Source organism: Erythrolamprus reginae, chromosome 3, assembly GCF_031021105.1.
Source record: "Erythrolamprus reginae isolate rEryReg1 chromosome 3, rEryReg1.hap1, whole genome shotgun sequence".
NCBI lineage: Eukaryota > Metazoa > Chordata > Lepidosauria > Squamata > Dipsadidae > Erythrolamprus > Erythrolamprus reginae.
Window position 1 is genome coordinate 149518536 of NC_091952.1, and position 20153 is coordinate 149538688.

General features: G+C 48.0%; 1 protein-coding gene across 6 annotated transcripts in view; it reads left to right on the forward strand.

The window, feature by feature from the left end:
* The first annotated feature begins 306 nt into the window (after positions 1–306).
* The window catches only part of SEMA5A (semaphorin 5A), a 245461-nt gene continuing 225614 nt past the window's right edge, over positions 307–20153 (forward strand). For 3 of the 6 annotated variants that reach the window (XM_070747021.1, XM_070747016.1, XM_070747022.1), the window contains exon 1: positions 718–1248. The gene's annotated coding sequence lies outside the window, so the exon portion shown is untranslated. Of the gene's footprint in view, positions 325–717; positions 1249–20153 lie in introns of those variants that run through there. The other 3 variants (XM_070747017.1, XM_070747023.1, XM_070747020.1) reach the window with 2 other exon arrangements.

Consider the following 20153-nt stretch of genomic DNA (forward strand, 5'->3'; position numbering starts at 1 on the left):
TATTTAGTTACTAGGGACACCTTGTCATCATCTGAACATGGAATACATAGGAGCCTCTACACTCAAGAACATTCTAACCACCTGTGCATGCATTTCTAAGGGCTTAGGTCTCACAGGCACAGCACCTTACTCAATTTCTCATCCCCTTAATTACTGGCACTTAAACTGTTTAATATTCATTCTCCCTTAAAGGGCTGGTTGAACTTAAAGGGGGATTTTTAAGGCCAGTGTCCAAAACTGCAGTTTGACTTGACTTAACTTGGTCAGGTTATTGCTTGGTATTGCAATACCGTTGAAAAGGTTCCCTGGAGGAGGTTTGGAGAGGTAAAACGGCAAAGCTGGGACAAACTAGGGTGGGGGAGAGTTTGGAAGCAGCAATGAATAATTCTGCCACTGTGGTACTCTGTTGATTTTGACTCCTAAATTTTGTAAGTCCTTCTTCTTCACAGGCTAAAAAGACAGAAATTGAACTTTAGGCGAGTCACTGGACAACCCGGTTTGGCAGCTAAGGATGCCGCCGCAAAGATGCCGAAGGGGAAGCCGCTCAAAGGGAGCGCGCTTGGGATGGTGGGGAGCCTACCTGGGCCCCCCTCGCCCGCTTTCTTCCTCCCGAAGCTCTCCAAAAAGGAGACATCGCTACTATTCCAACGAGAGAGAGGGAGGGCTGATACTCAAGAGCTCCCGCCGTGTTTCTTGGACGCGGAGGAGAGAGGTGGGCGAGGCCACCCCTTAGAGACTCCCTCCGCGGCGGGAGGCGAAGAGGGCTGGACGGCTCCAATTCCACATCTTTTTTCTTTTCCCGCGGAGGGCCGGAGGAGGAGCAACAACAACCGCGGCAGCAACTGGCCGCTCGCACATGCAGCAGCTCCGGCGCCGCCTCCCCGCCAGGTCCTTCTCCAGCGGGGACCTGCTGCTGGCGCCGCTCTCCGCTCTCTTTCGCGCCCCGCTCGGCTCCCCGTTCAGCGTCTCGGAGAGGGCTGCCGCCGGGTGACCCCCATTTCGCCCTGTGGAGACCAGCCGTCCAGGATCTGCGCGCCCCACCCGCTCTCTTTACTCCCCACCTCTCCGGAATCTTCCCGAGCGCTCCAGGTTGCGCCCTGGGCTTGGATCGGCGCCGCAAGTACTACTAGCACCCGAGCAAGCCCTTTTCGGAAGATAGTTCTGCGGGGTGGCCGCCTTGCACTTCTTATGTCCTCTCCTTGAAACGGAGGTGTGCAAAAAAAAAAAAGTGAAGCCTTCCCGACAAAGGTGAGAGTCGGTCGCGCCCTGCAGCCTCGCCCTCCCTCTCTTTCTCCGTGTTTATCGGAAGAGGGTGTAAAGGCTTGGTCGGTTTCAGTCACTTTTGCACTTATTTCAGGTGGGAAGGTTGCGCAGCGGGCAGGCGCGCGAGGGTGGATCCACTCCGTTCGCGGGGTTCGCGCCTTCGAAAGACTTCGCGTGGCGTCCCCTTGCCAGGCGGGTTTCACCAAAACAAAACCCGCGCGTACGCGCCATCGCGGCGGATGTGTTTGTATGTGTGTGTGCGCGCGTGCGCGCGCGCCTCGCGTTCCCTTCCAAAACTAAAAAAATGGGACGCGTCGGACTGTTCTGTGTGCGGGTCTGAGGGAATATTGAGAAGTGTGTGTGTGGGGGGTGTAGAGACGCGGGGCGAGGGTGGTGGTTTAAAGGAGGTATGCTAACAGGCATCTCCTTGCCCTGTAGGCAGCGAAACTTGGGGTTTGGGGTAGGACAAGAGAGAAATGGGACTTCTTCAAACGATTTTGCGAACGGTGTGGTAGTAGCTCAACTTTTGGACCGCGCCTATTTGAAACGTTGGCTTCCAGCACTCTGCAGCTTTAAACTGAGAATTTGTGCCCTTGTCGGCAGGGGGCGCCTGAAATGAGCCTCTCGGGGCGGCTGCAGCTGCTGCTTCTTCGTCCTCTCTTCTTCCTCCTCTACCTCCTCCACAAAGCAAAACTGCTCTTGGTGTTATTTTGTACTTCTGATCAGAGAGACACACAGAGAGAGACAGAGAGAAACAAGAGGCATTTGCTGTCTAAGTTCTAAGATCCACAGACAGCAAATAAAAGTTGTTTCTAACTTGGTCTGAGCAATAGCACCTAGACCAGTGACGATGAACCTATGGCATGGGTGCCACAGGTGGCACGTGGAGCCATATCTGCCGGCACACCAGCTGTTACCCTAGCTCAGCTCCAATGTGCATGTATGTTCTGGCCAGCTGATTTTTGGCTCACACGGGCTCTGGGAGAGCATTTTTGGCTTCCAAAGAGCCTCTGGGGGAATGAGGGGAGGACATTTTTACCCCCCCCCATCTTCAAGGAAGCCTTTGGAGCCTGGGGAGGGTGAAACATGAGCCTACTGGGCTCCCCAGAAGTTGAGAAACAGGCTGTTTCCAGCCTCCAGAGGGCCTCCGGGGGTGGGGTGGGGGGAGCTGTTTTCTCTCTCCACGGGCATAGAATCATGGGTGTGGGCACTTGTGCATGCGCGACAACATGCGTGCATGCTCTTTCAGCACCCGAGGGGGGAAAAGGTTCACCATCACCGATGTAGACTTATATACTGCTCCTTAGTGCTCCATATTACTCTCTGAGATGTTTCCAATATCAGCACATTGCCCCCAATAATCTGGTCTCATTTTATTGACCTCCAAAAGATGGAAAGCTGAGCAACCTAGAACTCCAGGCTGTGGGCAGAGTTAGCCTGCAATACTGCATTCTAGCCACTGTGTCACAACGACTTTTTTAGTAGACCGCTATACTCTTTGTTCTCAGTAAAAGAGAGTTTTTTGTAGTGGAATTCTACCTGTGCTTACTAGGATGTACATATATCTGAATTTTGAGCATCTTTACAGTTTCTTTTGGGCTGATCTTGCCTCCTGATTATTTTGTGGACATATCTGTGTAGTTAATAGTACAGAAAGGGCTTGGTGTTTTCTGGATGTCTTTTCAGTTTCCCATTGTGGGATTTCCTAGTGGATGCTGATTCAAGTATTAATTAGGTACTTGAAGTTTGCCTTGTTTGGGAAAATTAGCCAAATCAATAATGTTGTAGACTAATAAAACAAAAAGCCAAGATACTATCAGTGTTTTAAAATATATCTTGCATCATAGAGAAAGCAAAAATATAAGACAGTATCCTCTTCTCCAATATCTTTACGCATAAACCTTTCATACTGTACTGTGAAGCTAAATGACCAATATTTAAGTCAACTTATATTCTTTTAACAATTTATACAGTATTCTTTTCTATTAAATATAAGAACTAGAATATGCAACCCTGAACTCTGTTCAAGATTCCAAGCAATAAATACTTTAAATATCAAAAGAGAGAGAGATGTGTAACTGATAGGTCTCCTTCTAGCCTTGTAGTATCATTTCTTGCAATTAAAGAAGCATGCGTTTTATTCTTATTCTTATTCTATTAATCTCCAAGCTATTGTTGTATTATGTTAAAGTGGGAATCTACAAAGACCTTTCAGAACCGAAGAATGCCCTCAGCTTATTGGAGTTCAGTTTTGTCCAGGCTTTGCTGGAGAGACGGAGTAACGACACGGACACCAGAGCTGGATTTAAAATTGGGTCATTTTTATTAACATAAATTTGCATAATTTATTCAAATAATATTGCATAAATTTGCATAAACAACTATGACCCGGAACTGGACCTGCAGGGTCAAACAAATACTTCCGGGGCGGAAATGACGTATGCCAGCAAACATTCCTGGGCAACTCATGGGCGTATCTCGATGCAAGGTCCAGGTGAGGGCCAGGCCGTCACCTGTGACCTTTTCTGCCATGCTGTGCATGAGGGGGGTCCCACCGGCTAACCCGAATCGGGGAATTAAAGGTGTAGGACCCAAAGACAGGTTCCCCCCAGCTGCTCAGGCAGAAACTCCCTCCATGAGCTTGCGGAGAACCTGTCAATCATCCCCAAAGATGCCCAAGGGAGAACGCGCGGTTGCTAAACCACCCAATTTTCCGCCCCTAACCTGCCTACCCAAATGACCAAAGGTAAGCCAATTAACCTAATTAATGCAAGCACCCCCTAACCGCACAGCCATCACCCCAGTGTGGAATGGGCGAAAAAACAGCCCAGCTAAGAGGCAGAACTGCAAAAAATTCCCATTCGGCCCCCTAAGGGCGACCCCGAAGCACACTGCAAAATAGTGGAGGGCGGGCGGGTGTCTGCTGCAGTAGATCGGTCCGGGCGAAAAGGACGAGCCTCGGGCCTGCTCGCCCTTATATAGGGCAAGCAGGCCCCGCCCGGACCAATCAGGGCCTCAGCCAATCAGGCCCTGCTCTCCCGAGCGAAGTCTCGCGTCGCGAGACTTCGCCCGGGATCCAAGATGGCGGCCGCCATGAGGGACCGTGTCTCCCGGTCCCTCCAGCAAAGCCTGCCTGCCGGGTAAGTCCGGCGCTGCCCTTGCTGGAGAGACGGAGTAACGACACGGACACCAGAGCTGGATTTAAAATTGGGTCATTTTTATTAACATAAATTTGCATAATTTATTCAAATAATATTGCATAAATTTGCATAAACAACTATGACCCGGAACTGGACCTGCAGGGTCAAACAAATACTTCCGGGGCGGAAATGACGTATGCCAGCAAACATTCCTGGGCAACTCATGGGCGTATCTCGATGCAAGGTCCAGGTGAGGGCCAGGCCGTCACCTGTGACCTTTTCTGCCATGCTGTGCATGAGGGGGGTCCCACCGGCTAACCCGAATCGGGGAATTAAAGGTGTAGGACCCAAAGACAGGTTCCCCCCAGCTGCTCAGGCAGAAACTCCCTCCATGAGCTTGCGGAGAACCTGTCAATCATCCCCAAAGATGCCCAAGGGAGAACGCGCGGTTGCTAAACCACCCAATTTTCCGCCCCTAACCTGCCACAGGAGCGGGGGTCAGATCTCTATCTTGGCCCCCCGACTCCCCCCTCTAGCTGCGCCAGCTCACGCAGAGACCGCTGCAGGTCCTGTAAGAAGATGGCGTTCCCCTGGTCAGACAGGTGAACGCCATCATTACGGTAGAGCCATGGCTTATCTATTGATATAAGGGGATGAGGTATTACCACTCCACCCAATTCTCTAACCGTTTTACCCATAGCCCTATTCACCCGTCGCCTAGCCCGGTGAATGGCCCTAAGGGAAGAGGCATCCCTCCAAACAAGCCTAGGTAATAGTTCTGACCACACCACTTGCGTGGTGGGCCAGACCTCACGAAGCCTTCGCAGGTCTTCGCGTGCCGAAATGAACAGCGCCAGGCCTCCCAGTATGCACTGGTCATTGCCACCTAAGTGCAATACCAGCCACCTGGGTGCGGCCACAGGACACTGCCCACCCAAACCCACTTGGGAACGACTCCAGGAGCCGCCCCCCATATTGCCGGGCGCAGCCACAAAATGCTGACCGCCCAGCCACACCGGTAGGAGACCCTCCCACCGCATACCTCTCCGGCCCATCCAGGCAACCCTGACCCACCGCCCCAGGGACGGCTGGGTCCCGACAGCGCTCCTGGCCGCCAGGCGGCCGGCCCAGCAAATCATGCTGTGCCACACAGCAGCGCCGTCGGTGTCACGTCAGCCTGGGGACCTGCAAGAGGAAACACACGCAGAGAGGTCACCTAGCCTAAGCCCTGCCTAGGATCCTCAGCGGGCCTAACATAACCCAAATATGCCGCTGACCGCCAGCGGCCGATCACCCGAATCCAGTGGGCCGGGAAACCAGAAAGTGCCGTGCTAGTGGCGGCGCCGATACGGAACGAACGCGTTCCATAACCGGCGGGATCCGTGCCCACCTGGGCCATTGCCCTGGGTACTAACGCACAAAGTATAAACGGGTCAGAAGGGGTACCGTCCCAATGCCTAGACGGGTATCCCAGACCTGATCCCCGCAGAAAACACCCAAGCTGTAGGGCGGCCACCGTACACACCGATTGGTCGGCGGCCGCACTAAGGTAGATGGTAACCCCTCTGCGTAACTGATCTGACCCAGACCGCCTTACCACAAGGGACCCCCCCCCTTGTCTAACGGCCAGATCAGCGTGCTGGAAGGCACGGAGCGAATTGCCAGCCTGAGATGAGGCCAGGCCTCGCTGGCCCCAAGGGCCCCAAGCATGACACCAGTCACTGCCCCCAAAAAGACGGGCCTCTTACAATGAGGAACACAGACTGCCAAAAACCACGTTGATTAAAGCCAGCTGCTCCACCGTCGAGCCCGACGAGTGTCACCAGGGGCCCCCGCTCGCTCCCTCGTACGGCCTTCCAGCACCCACCGGATGCAAAGTCACCCGAAAAACTGCAAACCTCCCCGCCTTGTACAGAAAGGCGAGGCCGGCTAACCAGGACCGGATCATCCTAACTGACAGGCCACGCTGCCCAAGCTGGACGCAGAACCCGGCCAGGCGCTATACAGGGCCAGGCCAGCTAAGCTGGTAACCCCAGCCCTGCCTGAAATCCCCAAACTCCTCGCCCGCACGCTGGTATGCCCCAAGGTGCCGGGCGCCACAGACAAGGGGATTGCCCGGGATGCCTAGTCTCTCCACCACTCTGGATCCCTCCCAGACTCCAGAGGTGGCCGGGAAACTCCTCTGGCAACTCTCGGGCCCACGGGGCCAGGGTCCGAAACTTGGACAACTGACCACGGGACAAGGCATCAGCGACCCCGTTATCCAACCCGGGGACATGCTTAGCCAAAAACAAGGCGTTTAGAGACAAGGACCTGTGCACAAAATGGCGGACAAGCCGCATAACCCTGTCGCTCTTTGAGGACAGGGCATTCACCACATGGACAACCGCTAGGTTGTCACACCAGAAGTGCACGGTCTTGTCCCTAAACTGCTCCCCCCAAAGCTCTAAGGCCACTATTAAGGGGAAGAGCTCCAGGAACGTAAGGTCCTTAACCAACGAAGAGGCACTCCATTCCGGAGGCCATGCCGACCAGCACCACTGGTCACCTAACACTACCCCGAAACCACAAGTCCCCGCGGCGTCAGAGCAGAGCTGCAACTCAGCTTCCAACAGAAGCTCGTGCCTCCAGAAAGACAACCCGTTAAATCTATCCAAAAAATCCCGCCACACGCCGAGGTCAGCCCTGACCCCGGCGCAAAGGCGGGTACGATGATGGGGCAAACGGAGCCCCTTCATCGCATCATACAACCTCCTGGAAAAAGCCCTTCCAGGAACAACTACCCGACAGGCAAAATTAAGAATGCCTGCCAGTCCCTGAAGCTGCCGTAGGGTCACCTTCCGGCAGCCCAGAACCTCATCAAGCTTCCGCTTAATCTTTACCAACTTCTCTAGGGGCAATCTGGAAGATTGCCCCTCTGAGTCCAATTCAATACCCAGAAAGGTAATCCTGGTGGCGGGGCCTTCGGTCTTCTCAGAGGCTAAAGGCACCCCTAATTGAGCACAAAGGGCTTCGAAGTCCCGCATCAAAGCAAAACATTGCTCCGAATGCGCAGGCCCCGCCAAAAGGAAATCATCAAGGTAGTGAACGACCGTACCCAGGCCACTTTGCCTCCTGAGCGCCCACTCCAAGAAGGTGCTAAAACTCTCAAAAAGAGAGCACGAGACAGAGCACCCCATGGGTAAAGCTCTGTCCACGTAATAGCCCCCCTCGAAATGGAAGCCCAACAGCTCAAAGTCGTCTGGGTGTATGGGGAGGAGCCGGAATGCCGACTTAATGTCGCATTTACCCATAAGGGCTCCCACCCCACACTTCCTAACCATAGTCACGGCTGCATCAAAGGATGCATACCGGACTGAACACAACTCGTCAGGAATGAAATCATTCACTGACTCCCCTTTCGGAAAAGACAAATGGTGAATCAACCTAAATTCACCACTCGCCTTTTTGGGGACCACACCTAAGGGAGACACACGAAGATTCGGGAAGGGCGGCTCCGCAAAGGGCCCCAGGACCCTGCCTTCGGCAACCTCCTTCCCAATCTTCTCCCTAACAATGTCTTCATGACCAACAACCGACCTAAGGTTGTCAGACATGAAGGCCTTCCTAACACCCTGATAAGGGATCCTAAATCCCTCTGCAAAACCTAGCAAGAGAGCGGCCGCTCTCGAGCGAGGGTGGTAGTCGCCCAACCAACCCTCAAGCACCCCTAAATTAATTGGGCTGGGCCCCTTTTCCCCCAGCAGGTGGGGGAGGCTTTGGGGGACCCGAGCCTTTCTTTTCAATCCCCTTCTTGGGGCGGGGGCACACGGCTGCGGAATGGTTTCCCCCACAACTTCCGCAGGCGTGACGAAACCTGCAAAAGGGGCGAAAACACGCCCCCTTTGCAGCGAACTCGTGACATATTAAAGAGGCACCCTTACTAACGGCACCCGCCACGACCTTGGCCGGCGCGGGCGTCGCAGGCTCCTCCTCCATAAAGTGACCGCTATCGGTCCTATCACAGCCCTCCTTCCCTGACATATGAGTGGCCTGGAACCACAGGTCCGGAACCACCATATCCCAAGGCAAGTAGGGGTCATGGGCAATACGCATACGGAAGCCCTTGTCGTAGTGCCTCCATATGGTCCCCCCATACTCAAAATGGGCCCTCGCTATCAGGTCGATGTACTTCAGCAAGGCAGCGGCCCTCCCCGGCTGCCTCTGAATGACCACCGACGCAAAGGTCAGAAATGCATACAGCCACGAGCTGAAGCATTTCGTGACCTTTGTCTTTTTCACTTTCTCCCCAGGGACAACCTCCTTGTCTTGTTTAGGGACCTCCCTGTTCAAGATGGAGAACAAATCAACGTACTCCCCCCGCCAGATTGCCTCCTTAACTGACGGGTGCAGATGGTACCCTAAAGGTGTGGCGGGCAACCCACAAGGGATGGCCCCAGGCTTGATGCTAGCGAACGGGTCCCACACCGTGGTGGCCCCCGAGCCCAGCACCCCAAGCCCCGGTGGGTACATGAATGGGACCGGTGGCATAATGGCCGGTGGAGGAGGAATCCAACCCCCCACCCCCGCCCCAGGTGGGACAGGCACCCCCAGCGCCCCCACTGGCGGAGCTGGCGGGGACCAAACCTGACCACAGGTGCCTGCAGCAGCCCCCGTGAAACTGTTGCCACCCCCCATAGCTGGCGGGATGAACCCGGGACCCTGGATGGGCAGTAGCGGAGATGTGCCTGCATGTGGTGCAACCTCACCTGCCCCGTAAGGGGGAGAAGCCATCCATGGTGGGCCCATCCTGGTTGGGCCCTGGAAAGAGGACCATTGCCCAGGCTGGGCCATCTGTCCAGCATGGCTCGTCTGCCCGGTGCTGCCAGCCTGTCCGGTTCCCGCCATCTGCACTTCGTGGGCCACTTGCCCAGCTGGGGCCGACTCCTCTTCGGGGTCTGCGCCCCAAGCTGCGGTGGCAGCCGAGGAAAGCCCCTCCGGGCCTGCCCCCGACCGCCACCTCTCCAACTCGTCGAGCCGCTCCAGGACCCTGGCCCAGGAGAGAGAAGGGGACACCTCGGGTTGAGGGACTGTGGGCATAAACCCTACCACCCCCCCCACCGGGATCCCCCCCGGGGGCACCTCTGCCGCCGCCCGAGCCCGGGCAGACGGCCTGGCAGCCCTCCTAGGCCGCACCACAGGTTGGGCCGGGAGGGCCTTAGCTGGCCGCTTTTTAGGGGCCATACCCCTACAATCTATTTTTTACAAAAGAATAGGGCGGGGCCAAGCCCTTCCCTAATGGGCCCTGCACCCCTTAAACGAGGCCTGCCCTAACAGCAGGCCTCAGTGGCACAAACCCACCAAGGAAGCCAATCCCCCCTTCCAATGGGCGACAAGGCCCGGAACTAGGCCTTTATCCCAGGCCTACAACCCCCCCAGCGACCCCCGCGGGCCCGCGAGGCCACCAGAAGGCAGCACCCCCCTCCCAACTATGCAGGACAATGAGGCTCCAAACCGGAGCGGAGCCCAGCCGATGCTGGCTCCGCTGATGCTCAAAAAGGCTTTCCGCCCCACCACAGGCCTCAAAATGGCGCCTCGCACGAGGTCGCCAAACAAAATGGCCGACGGAGCAGACCGATCGAATGTCTGCTGCAGTAGATCGGTCCGGGCGAAAAGGACGAGCCTCGGGCCTGCTCGCCCTTATATAGGGCAAGCAGGCCCCGCCCGGACCAATCAGGGCCTCAGCCAATCAGGCCCTGCTCTCCCGAGCGAAGTCTCGCGTCGCGAGACTTCGCCCGGGATCCAAGATGGCGGCCGCCATGAGGGACCGTGTCTCCCGGTCCCTCCAGCAAAGCCTGCCTGCCGGGTAAGTCCGGCGCTGCCCTTTTATGTACAGTGAACAAAATTCATTCATCATTTTACACATCGGCAGTACCATTTTATGGATACAATAAAACCTCATTCACCATTTATAAAATGGCATTATACATGCAAAAATCTCATTTGCTGCTTAGCAAACATTTATTTCATGTATTAGTCTAGTGAACCAGTGCATGTAAAATATATTCTCTTCAAAAGAGAGCTATAAAAGTAACACAAGACTACTGTTATGTTCTAAATACCACATGAAAGCTATCTGCATTTATCTGTTTCTTCCAATAGATAGGAAATAGTACATTTAATTGTATAAAACTACATCATTGTTCATTTAGCAAACAATTCAGTTCTTCACACCATTTGAAAAAAACTCTCAAATATCGAATTAATCAGCTACTATTTATAAACAGTTATTATTGGCTTATTAATTTATATTGAAGTCCTCTTAATTCTAGAGGGAATTCTGGGTGTCCTTATTATTACCTCTCTACACTTTGCCTCTTTAGTTTGGGTTTCCCCATTTCTTAACAAAGCATGATTGTAAAAATAAAAAGACAGGCGGGGTAACAAAAGTAGAAGAAAGTAAAATTCTATAGTTTTCAAGGAAATTGTGTTTTGGGGAGCAAATATGCTCATTCTAAAAAAGCCCATGTGTTCAATTTTCCAGTGCAGTAGATTAACACCAACGATCAAATAGCCAAGTAAGCTAACAGTAAATAACAGCATACCATATTTTTCAGACTAGAAGATGTACTGGAGTATAAGATGCATATTAGTTTTGGGGAGAAAAGTAAGAAAAAAGCTGATGGGGGTGGGTAGATGACCTCCCTGAATATCCTCAATCAGCTGTTCCCAGAGATGAACTTTAGCAACAGGTTCGTTGGTTGTGAGTTGTGCCTTCCATTTTTAAAGCCTGCAAAACCTCCATTTCAGAGGCATTTTCCAGCTTGTGAAATCTCCATTTGAGAGGCTGCGCAGGGCTAAATTTGATGCACAAGACACACCCTGATTTTCACCCTCTTTTAGGGTGAAAGTAAAAGGGTGCTTATACTCCAAAATTAGAGTAAAAGGGTGCTTATACTCCAAAATACAGTAATCAAAGAACCAAAAAGATCACTCCCACCAACACTACCAGGGCGAGCCACTAAAATACAAAATGAGAAGAAACTCCACTCCCTACTAGCACTGATAATGTTATGTAGTTTGGTAATGAAACATCTGCAAGTAAACAACCAACTCAGAGAGCACCAAGGGCCCCTGAGCCACAAATATTCTCTTCTATTGGTTTAATATATAGATCTTTTTATCCATTCACCTGAAAAAGGAAACATGTCTTCTTTAACTGACTGTAGAAATTTTTTGAAAGAAAACTGGATAGTTTTGCCAAACAAACTTCTGAAATAGCACATGAAACCTCTACACATGCATCTTAAGAATATATGGAGGCATAACATGCAAGTATGGTATACATTGCCATGATAAAATAATCTTTCAAATGCAGTATTACTTTTCCCCTCATACTCAGTTTAAATGAAGCTCAACTGCCTAAATCTATTGCTTTTCATCACAATATATTTATATTCAACTTAACCATCTGAGTTAAGCTTGAGGTATTCTCAGTCCAAGATGTATTATTGCCTTTGGGCATCATCAAGACTGTCCAGAGATAGTTGGTTTTGAAAATTTAATAGCTCCCTACTGTATCAATTCAGATGTAACCAATAAATATATCCAGAAAGGGTTCTCAGATCAATTACTATTGTTGCATTTGGTTTGGAGACCTCAGGCCTATCAATAAATACCAACATATTGTCTAAAAGTGGAGTTACTTTGCTTTCTATACCAGTATGAATTAGAACATGAATTTCAGTATAACATTTGTTCTAACTATAGTTGATAATGTTCCAAACTAAATCAAACAATAAAAGAGAGTGAAGAGCCCTGAGGGAAAATAAAATTTTGAAAAAAAATGAAAAATATGCATTGCCAATACGTTTTATCAAAAGTCTCCTCAATATCCAATGAAATGTTGACAACTGGATCCACTTTAGAATTATTTAAAGCTGTTAGATTTACTTATGTGTCAGCATCTCATCTACATCTAATAAACCCTGCTTGATCAGAATGTACCAGGTGTGCTAGTACAGTATTTTCTTGGGTTGGTTGGCAAGTTAATACATTTTCTAAATAAATAGCATTTCTCCATTTGTATTCATTAATGAAATAGATCTATATTTAGTACAACATACACCATCCTGATTTGATTGAGGAATGACAGCCTTGTAAGCTGGTGGAGTACCAGATGCAAACATTCTGATACTGAATAGTTTAGAAGCTGAAATACTGGTATTGTATTTGGTTTATACTATTATTTATGTAAACCAACTTGGAAATGACATTATTCTTCATATTATCATACTGCGTTTCATGTTATCATACCCTGCCTGAATAAAAAAGTAATAATTTCTTCAAAATGACCTTGGCTCCTTGTGATTGCATCCATTCAATTTTGCTGCCAACATTATGGAAATATTTGCTATTGCCTTACTCCATGATGCTTTTTTCAATTTTCCAGTCTAGTGAACAGCCATGGAATTCCAAGTGATTTCCCATCCAACTTTTAACCAGGGCCAAGTTGCTTAGCTTTTAAGAATTGCCAATGTGAACTAGATTCTGCTACCTTAGTGTGGGTTCAGCTTTTTGACTCCGTATCTAGGGAAAATTGAGCTAAAAGAAACATTCATTTCCTACCAAATCCTTATGGATTTTTTTTTTGTAAATAAAAACCTTGAAATATTAAATTTGTGTCTTCATGCATTATGCAGCATTTGTCCTAACGATTGAAATAAAAACCTGAGCTTTTGTTGCTTTATTAAATATGCCAAAAGTTTACCTTGGTCATTGTTTGAAATTCAAAAATCTTGCTGTATCTGTCTTAACTCACGGTCTGCCTTTGCAGAAAGCAATTTGTTTGCTTTCATAGTTGTTACTACTTTACTTTCAATGCAACAGCATCAGAGATTATAATATGTAGCTACTTAAAAATTCAATAACATTAAAGATTGAGTTGCAAGTGAATTCCAGGTTATTTTACTTGTTTTATCCAAATACTTCATATGGGCTCATCGATCAAATAATCAAATAACAACATTGCAGTGTGATATTAAAAGCTAAGTCCCAGAATGAAAAAAAAAAAGCAAAAAATTATGAATATAGGCTCTTAGAAAGGAACAATCGTATTTCCCACTAAATAGTAGAATAAAGTAATTATAATCTAAATGCAGGTATTTGCAACAGTTTGCTTAGTGCCTATTCAAATTTACCATGGCTGTGAAAAAAGTGACATATGACTGTTTTTCACAGTTACGACCTTTGCAACATCCCCATGATCATCTGATCTAAATTTCAGATACTTGCCAAATGGTTCATATTTATAAATGCTGCTGTGTCCCAACGTCATGTGATCTTCTTTTGACAAGCAAAGTCAGGTGGGTGGGAAACCAGATTCATTTAACAATTGGGTTACTAATTTATCAACTGCTGTGATTCACTTAATAACCGAGGCAAGAAAGTTCATAAAACTTAAACACACATATCACTTAAATAGAAAAATTTGGGGCTCAGTTGTAGTTGTAAGTTGAGGGCTACCTATTTATTTTATTTATTTATTTATTCGATTTTTATGCTGCCTTTCTCCTTAGACTCAGGGCGGCTTACAACATGTTAGCAATAGCACTTTTTAACAGAGCCAGCAAATTGCCCCCACAATCTGGGTCCTCCTTTTACCCACCTCAGAAGGATAGAAGGCTGAGTCAACCTTGAGCCGGTGATGAGATTTGAACCGCTGACCTTCAGATCTACAGTCAGCTTCAATGGCCTGCAGTACAGCACTCTACCTGCTGCGCCACCCCGGCTCACACCACTTCCCTTGCCATCAGATACTGGAAGGTAGCAGAGCCCATAAGGCCAAATGGAACTTTGGAAACTAACAGTTTTTAAGGAGTGGCAAAAATATTTCCCTTTGGATTCGGCTTCCAGTAGGAACTATCAATAATCCTACGTCTGTGATGGCGAACCTATGGCAAGCATGCCACAAGTGGTATGCAGAGCCGTCTCTGCTGTCATGCCCACCACTGCCCCATTGCCATTGCTCCTTGGTATTTCTTTTGTGAGCTTCTCTTTCCCTACAAACAACGAAACAGAAGCTCAGGAAGAAACAGAAGCTCAGGAAAGAAAAATATCTTGTGCGCTGTCGGCAGGGGTGGGCTACTACCCAGATGGGGGGGGGGAATGCAGTGGGGTAGTGAAAATGGAGCTCCACCCCAGAGCACCCAATTTGCCCTGAAAGATGTTGGAAGAAAATGCAGGGCGTCCTCTATAAGCCACCCCCACAGTGTGGTAGTAAAAAATTTGATAGCCCTTCACTGGCTGTTGGTATTGGGATGCTCTGTCTCCCACCAGCCAGCTACTTTTTGGGTCTTTGCTGCACATGCAAATATGTCTGTGCATACACACATGCATACTTGTGCATGCACACATGCACATCTGCATGCACACATGCACATCTGCATGCACACATGCACATCTGCATGCACACATGCACATCTGCATTCACATGTCTGCATTCACACATTCATGTATGTCTGCGCATGCATGCATTCACACATGTCTGCACATGGGCATGCAGACCTTTTAGTTTAGGCATGCGCACGCAGGCAGTTTGGGCACTCGATGTCTAAAAGATTCATCATCGCTGCCCTAGGCTATATCAAGTATATTCAGTGTATAAAATGCACCTTTTCCTTCCCTAATAGAGGCTGATAATTTGGCTGTGTCTTATACTCTGAATGTAGCTCCCCCCCAGCCCTAACTAGCTGCTAAAGATCTTTCCAGCTCTTACCTTGCAGGCTCATAGTGAAATATATCTAAGAAAGAATAGAAAAGAAGATATTGTAATAGAACATATCAATGAAAGAATAGAAGAAGAGATATAGGAATAGAAGAAAGGTATAGGAGATATAGGAGAGCAATAGGACAGGGGACGGAAGGCACTCTAGTGCACTTGTACTCGCCCCTTAAATAAATAAATAAATAAATAAAGTTTTTTAAAGCTTTAACCAGGTGATAAAATAATGTGCTGAAGCCGATCAGACTAAGGACGCTAGCCAGATGAATATCTGATAAGCAGATTCTTTTCCCTATTTTACCCCCCCAAAACTAAGGTGCATCTTAGACTCTGAAAAATACGGTAATTCCTATTATCTAGCAAATACTGTAGTCTTTTCCTGGAATGGCATGGTTTTCAGATTTGGCTAATGTGTTCACCTCACCATCTACTTATTTGCACTGATCATTGATCTTAATTATTTGATTTCTATAGGCACCCATCTCAGCAAATGACTCTGGGAAGCTCACAATTCAGAAACACATAATTAAAACCTTAAAACAAAAGCAATAAAACCATTAAAACACTACAAAAAAATTAAAGTTTATGCTTTAAGTTTAGATTTGTCTAAATTCATCACTCAGCTTTCTGACTAAGACTGTCTGGGTACACTATTAATTTTATGATTGTTCTGAAACGTAATATAGCAGACAATCCATATAGCCATTGATGGCAGCTTTTCCTCTGTTGGTGATTTTTGAGTTTCAGCAATGGAAGTCAGGCAAACACTGCCATTATAATATCATATAGAGGAGCTGTATGGGTGGTAGCACAGCTGAATTCTGATCCTGATCTAAGGACACATGTGGGGGGTGGTATAATTTGCATTGGTATGATTTCCTTCCAGCTCTGGAGGACAGCAAACAGGGAAGGGAATGAGCCAGAAAGTCCATCAAAAGTAGTTTAAAAAAATGTTTTAGCAGGTTTATCTCTATCACCACCTTCTTTTTCTCGTACAGCTAAATGAAAGGAGAGGGAAAGGGCAGAAAGGTGTTTATTAGACTGACCTTAACTCTGACCATTATAGTGTGGGTTCTTTTGTTATACCAAATTTTTGCGGTAGCTAGGAAGACTTCCTGGTTGGCCCTTGACTGTCTGGGTCATCTGCAATCATGCATTGCCAGCACATGGGAGGGACTTAATTTCCCTGGGGAATTGCTGACTTAATCATTTTTGCCATCTGAACAGGCACAATGAGTGTGAAGCTCAAGACATTATTTTGATTGATTAGCCTTTGAAGTTCTGATGGAATCCATTTGTTTCTTTTGCGTGTAGATATTTTGTGTACTATAGTTGAATATCAAGTTGCTATTAGATGTGAATGATATATTTAAGCATAAAAAAATCAGATTTATTCTGACAATAAATCTCGTAAGCTGATTTCTATGTTTATATATATAGTCAAAATACTAACTTTACAGAGCCAAACAATTATGATCCTGAGAAGCAAATGGTTTAGATGAGTCTGTAACAACCACACAATTAAAAACGTTTCAGCAGCTTTCAGTAGTGCTATATTAAGGGAAATGTACTTTGTGGTATTTTGTTGTTGTAAAGCCAAACTGTAGAATTCAAACAACCTGTTAAAATATTCTGTTGAACATAAGGTTTATGTATCCTATTTTAGGAGAGGCAGCAGTTTAATGTTATCCTCCCATCTTCTACCCCCAGGGCAGACCTGTAATTACTAAACATGAGCATTGAGAAGATCTTTTGTTTTATGCCTTCTGTTTTTTCTTTCTGGGGTAGTTCAGCAATTGGTAATATATTACTTCTTTCAAATGCAACAGGATTCCTCCAAGGGAAGGCAGAATGGCACTGTAGAAACATAGAAACATAGAAGATTGACCTCATGGTCCATCTAGTCCAGTGATTCTCAACCTGGGGGTCGGGACCCCTTTGGGGGTTGAATGACTGTTTCACAGGGGTCACCTAAGACCATGGGAAAAGACAAATTTCCCATGGTGTTAGGAACTTAAAGCTTCTCTTCTGCCGCTTTGGAACATATTTTTACCATCCAACCAATCAGGCATTTACAGTGGGAGTGTCCCTCTGACCTTCCTGGCAATCCGATTGGGAGAATTGGGGCTCGACTTATGGTTGGGGGTCACTACAACATGAAGAACTGTATTAAGGGGTTGTGGCATTACAAAGGTTGAGAACCACTGATCTAGTCTGCCCTTATACTATTTCCTGTATTTTATTTTAGGATGGATATATGTTTATCCCAGGCATGTTTAAATTCAGTTACTGTGGATTTAGCAACCAGGTCTGCTGGAAGTTTGTTCCAAGCATCTACTACTCTTTGTAGGTAAAGAAATTATGTTGCCTTCTATTAGATGAAGAGTTTTCTTAAAACACGAATTTTATGTGTGATTGTAATCTGGCTTCTTTTTCTTGCATTTTTGCTGCTGTTTCCTTTCAGTATTTAAGCTGTAAATGTAGTAACTATAGAGGCCGGTCTAGCCTCTCAGATGTTGTAGAAGGAGAACTCCCATTACTCCTCATTATTAGCCCTGCTGACCAGGGCTGCTGAGAATTGTGGTTCAGCAGCCTCCAAAGGCATGAATATTAGAATACAATTTCCTTTGACAAGGCTGGGTGAATTAAGAGTTTAGCTCAGCCATGGCAAGAAAGCCATCTTTCAAACTTCCTGATCTCACCTGTACAGCTTAAGGCTGGTGTATTTTAAGCTCGGCCTCTTTTATTGAATCTGACCTGCTGTTATGATCTGAAAATGTTCCTTGATGTCCAAGGATTGTTAATCAGGCATGTGGGAGGCCACTTTCTAAGTTATTCCCAGGCTATAAATACAGTTCATACAGAGCTATGTTTGGTGCTATCCTCTTCTAAGGGTGCATCTTCTTATTAATGTTGTAATCATCTTGCTTTTAATTTCCTAATTCTGTACAATGTACAGTGTTACATTGTAAATTGCCTGGAATCTGATTTTGTCATTTCTTAATTAGATCCTACTTTTCTAGAAGTACAAGATGGTATTCATACCACTAAATTTTGTCCACAACCACAACTCTATGAAGTAGGTTAGAGTAAATGAGTACAGTAGTTTAAATCATCTGATGAGATCCAAGGATGAGGGTTGACTTGAATATAGATCTCCCTAGCTATAATCCAGTCCTTTAATCAGTACATTACATTGGCACTCAAAGTCATTTGCAAACAGAAAGGTAGCACAAACGTTAAATAAATAATATTGCTGTTTAACTCACTTCTTTGCTACCCTGCCAAAAATATCTTTGGTGCATTCATAAGAAAATACAGAAAATCTCAAGTCCATATGAACAGTTGTCCTGAGCATTTGGCTGCTCCTGGTTGAGAAGTCTCTTGAAAAATGATTTGTAGAAGTCTGGGTCTCAGAACATGGTAGCATGTAGCTGGCCAAAGCTAAGAAGGGTCAAACCTGGTTAGTAACTGGTTGAGAGTATTATATGAGATACTACCGTGTTTCCCTGAAACTAAGACAGTGTCTTACTTTCTTTTTACCCCCAAAAGCCCCACTACGTCTTACTTTCGGGGTATGTCTTACATTGGAAAAAAATTGAAAGGGTCGCGTTCCCGAAGGCATCTCCCCAGAGTCCAGAAGGGCAGCCGCGGGACAGGAGCCTCGTGAGCCCTTTTCCAAGTTCAACCTCAGGGCTCCAAGCGGCGTGCACGCATGGAGCCGCAGACGCGTGTCGGGGAAGCGTGTGTCTGGAGGGGAGGAGCCGCTCTGCGCAGTTGGGCAGCCTCACCTGCCTGCCGGAAAGGAGGCGGGCGAAGGAAGGCGCAGCTCCGGCCGCTCGCCTCGGAGCCGGTTGGCCTCACTGGCTGCTTGCAGCCGAGCCTCAGCAGGACTCGGTTGCTGGGACGAGCGCCTTCGCTGCAAGCCGCCGCCCGCTCGGCTCGCTTTAGACCAGCACCGTCCTTCGCTTTGCCAAGCCGGGGAAGAGGCGGTGGCGCCGCGGCGAGGCGAAGGAGGGCACAGCTCCGGCCGCTCGCCTCGGAGCTGGTCGGCCTCGCCGGCCGCTTGCAGCCGAGCCTCGGCAGGACTCGGTTGCTGGGACGAGCGCCTTCGCTGCAAGCCGCCGCCCGCTCGGCTCGCTTCGGACCAGCGCCGTCCTTCGCTTTGCCAAGCCGGGGAAGAGGCGGTGGCGCCGCGGCGAGGGGCGCGCGGGGATCTTGGAAGCGACGTCATCGGGCTCCCCCCCCGGCAATACCCCCGTGTTTCCCCGAAAGTAAGACATATGTCTTACTTTCGGGGTATGGCTTATATTAGCCGACCCCCCTGAAACCCCCGATACGTCTTACAATCGGGGGTGTCTTACTATCGGGGAAACACGGTAGTGCTGGGAATCCTAAAAGCCAATCAGGGAGGAAAGTTATGATAAACAATTACTGTATTCTCAAGAAACCATATGTCTGTACAGTAAGCTTAACTAGGCACCTTTCTTTTCAGTATAGCAGTCTTTCTCAATCTTGGCAGCTTTAAGATGTGTGGACTTCAACTCCCAGAATTCCCCAGCCAGCTGTGCTACACACCAGAGGAAGGCAAGCCTCTCAGAAACAGCTAATTCCTAATCCTGTTCTTTAAATCAGACAAGAACCCTAAAATAGACAAATAGCTATGAGGGCTGGGGAATTTTTGGAGTTGAACTCCACATTAAAGCTGTCAAGGTTGAATAACATTGCAGTATAGTATATATGCTGAGTGAGCTCCCATTACTTGTACCAGCTTCTGTCAACCTAGCAGTTTGAAAGCATGTAAAAATGCAAGAAGAAAAGGAAGGTAAGGGCATTCCATGTGCCTTTGGCTGTTTAGTCAAGCTGGCCACATGACCATGGAGAGGTCTTTAGATAGCGCTGGCTCTTTGGCTTTTTTAACGGAGATGAATACCGCCCCCTAGAGTCGTGAAAAACTAGCACATACATGTGAGGGGAACTTTTACCTT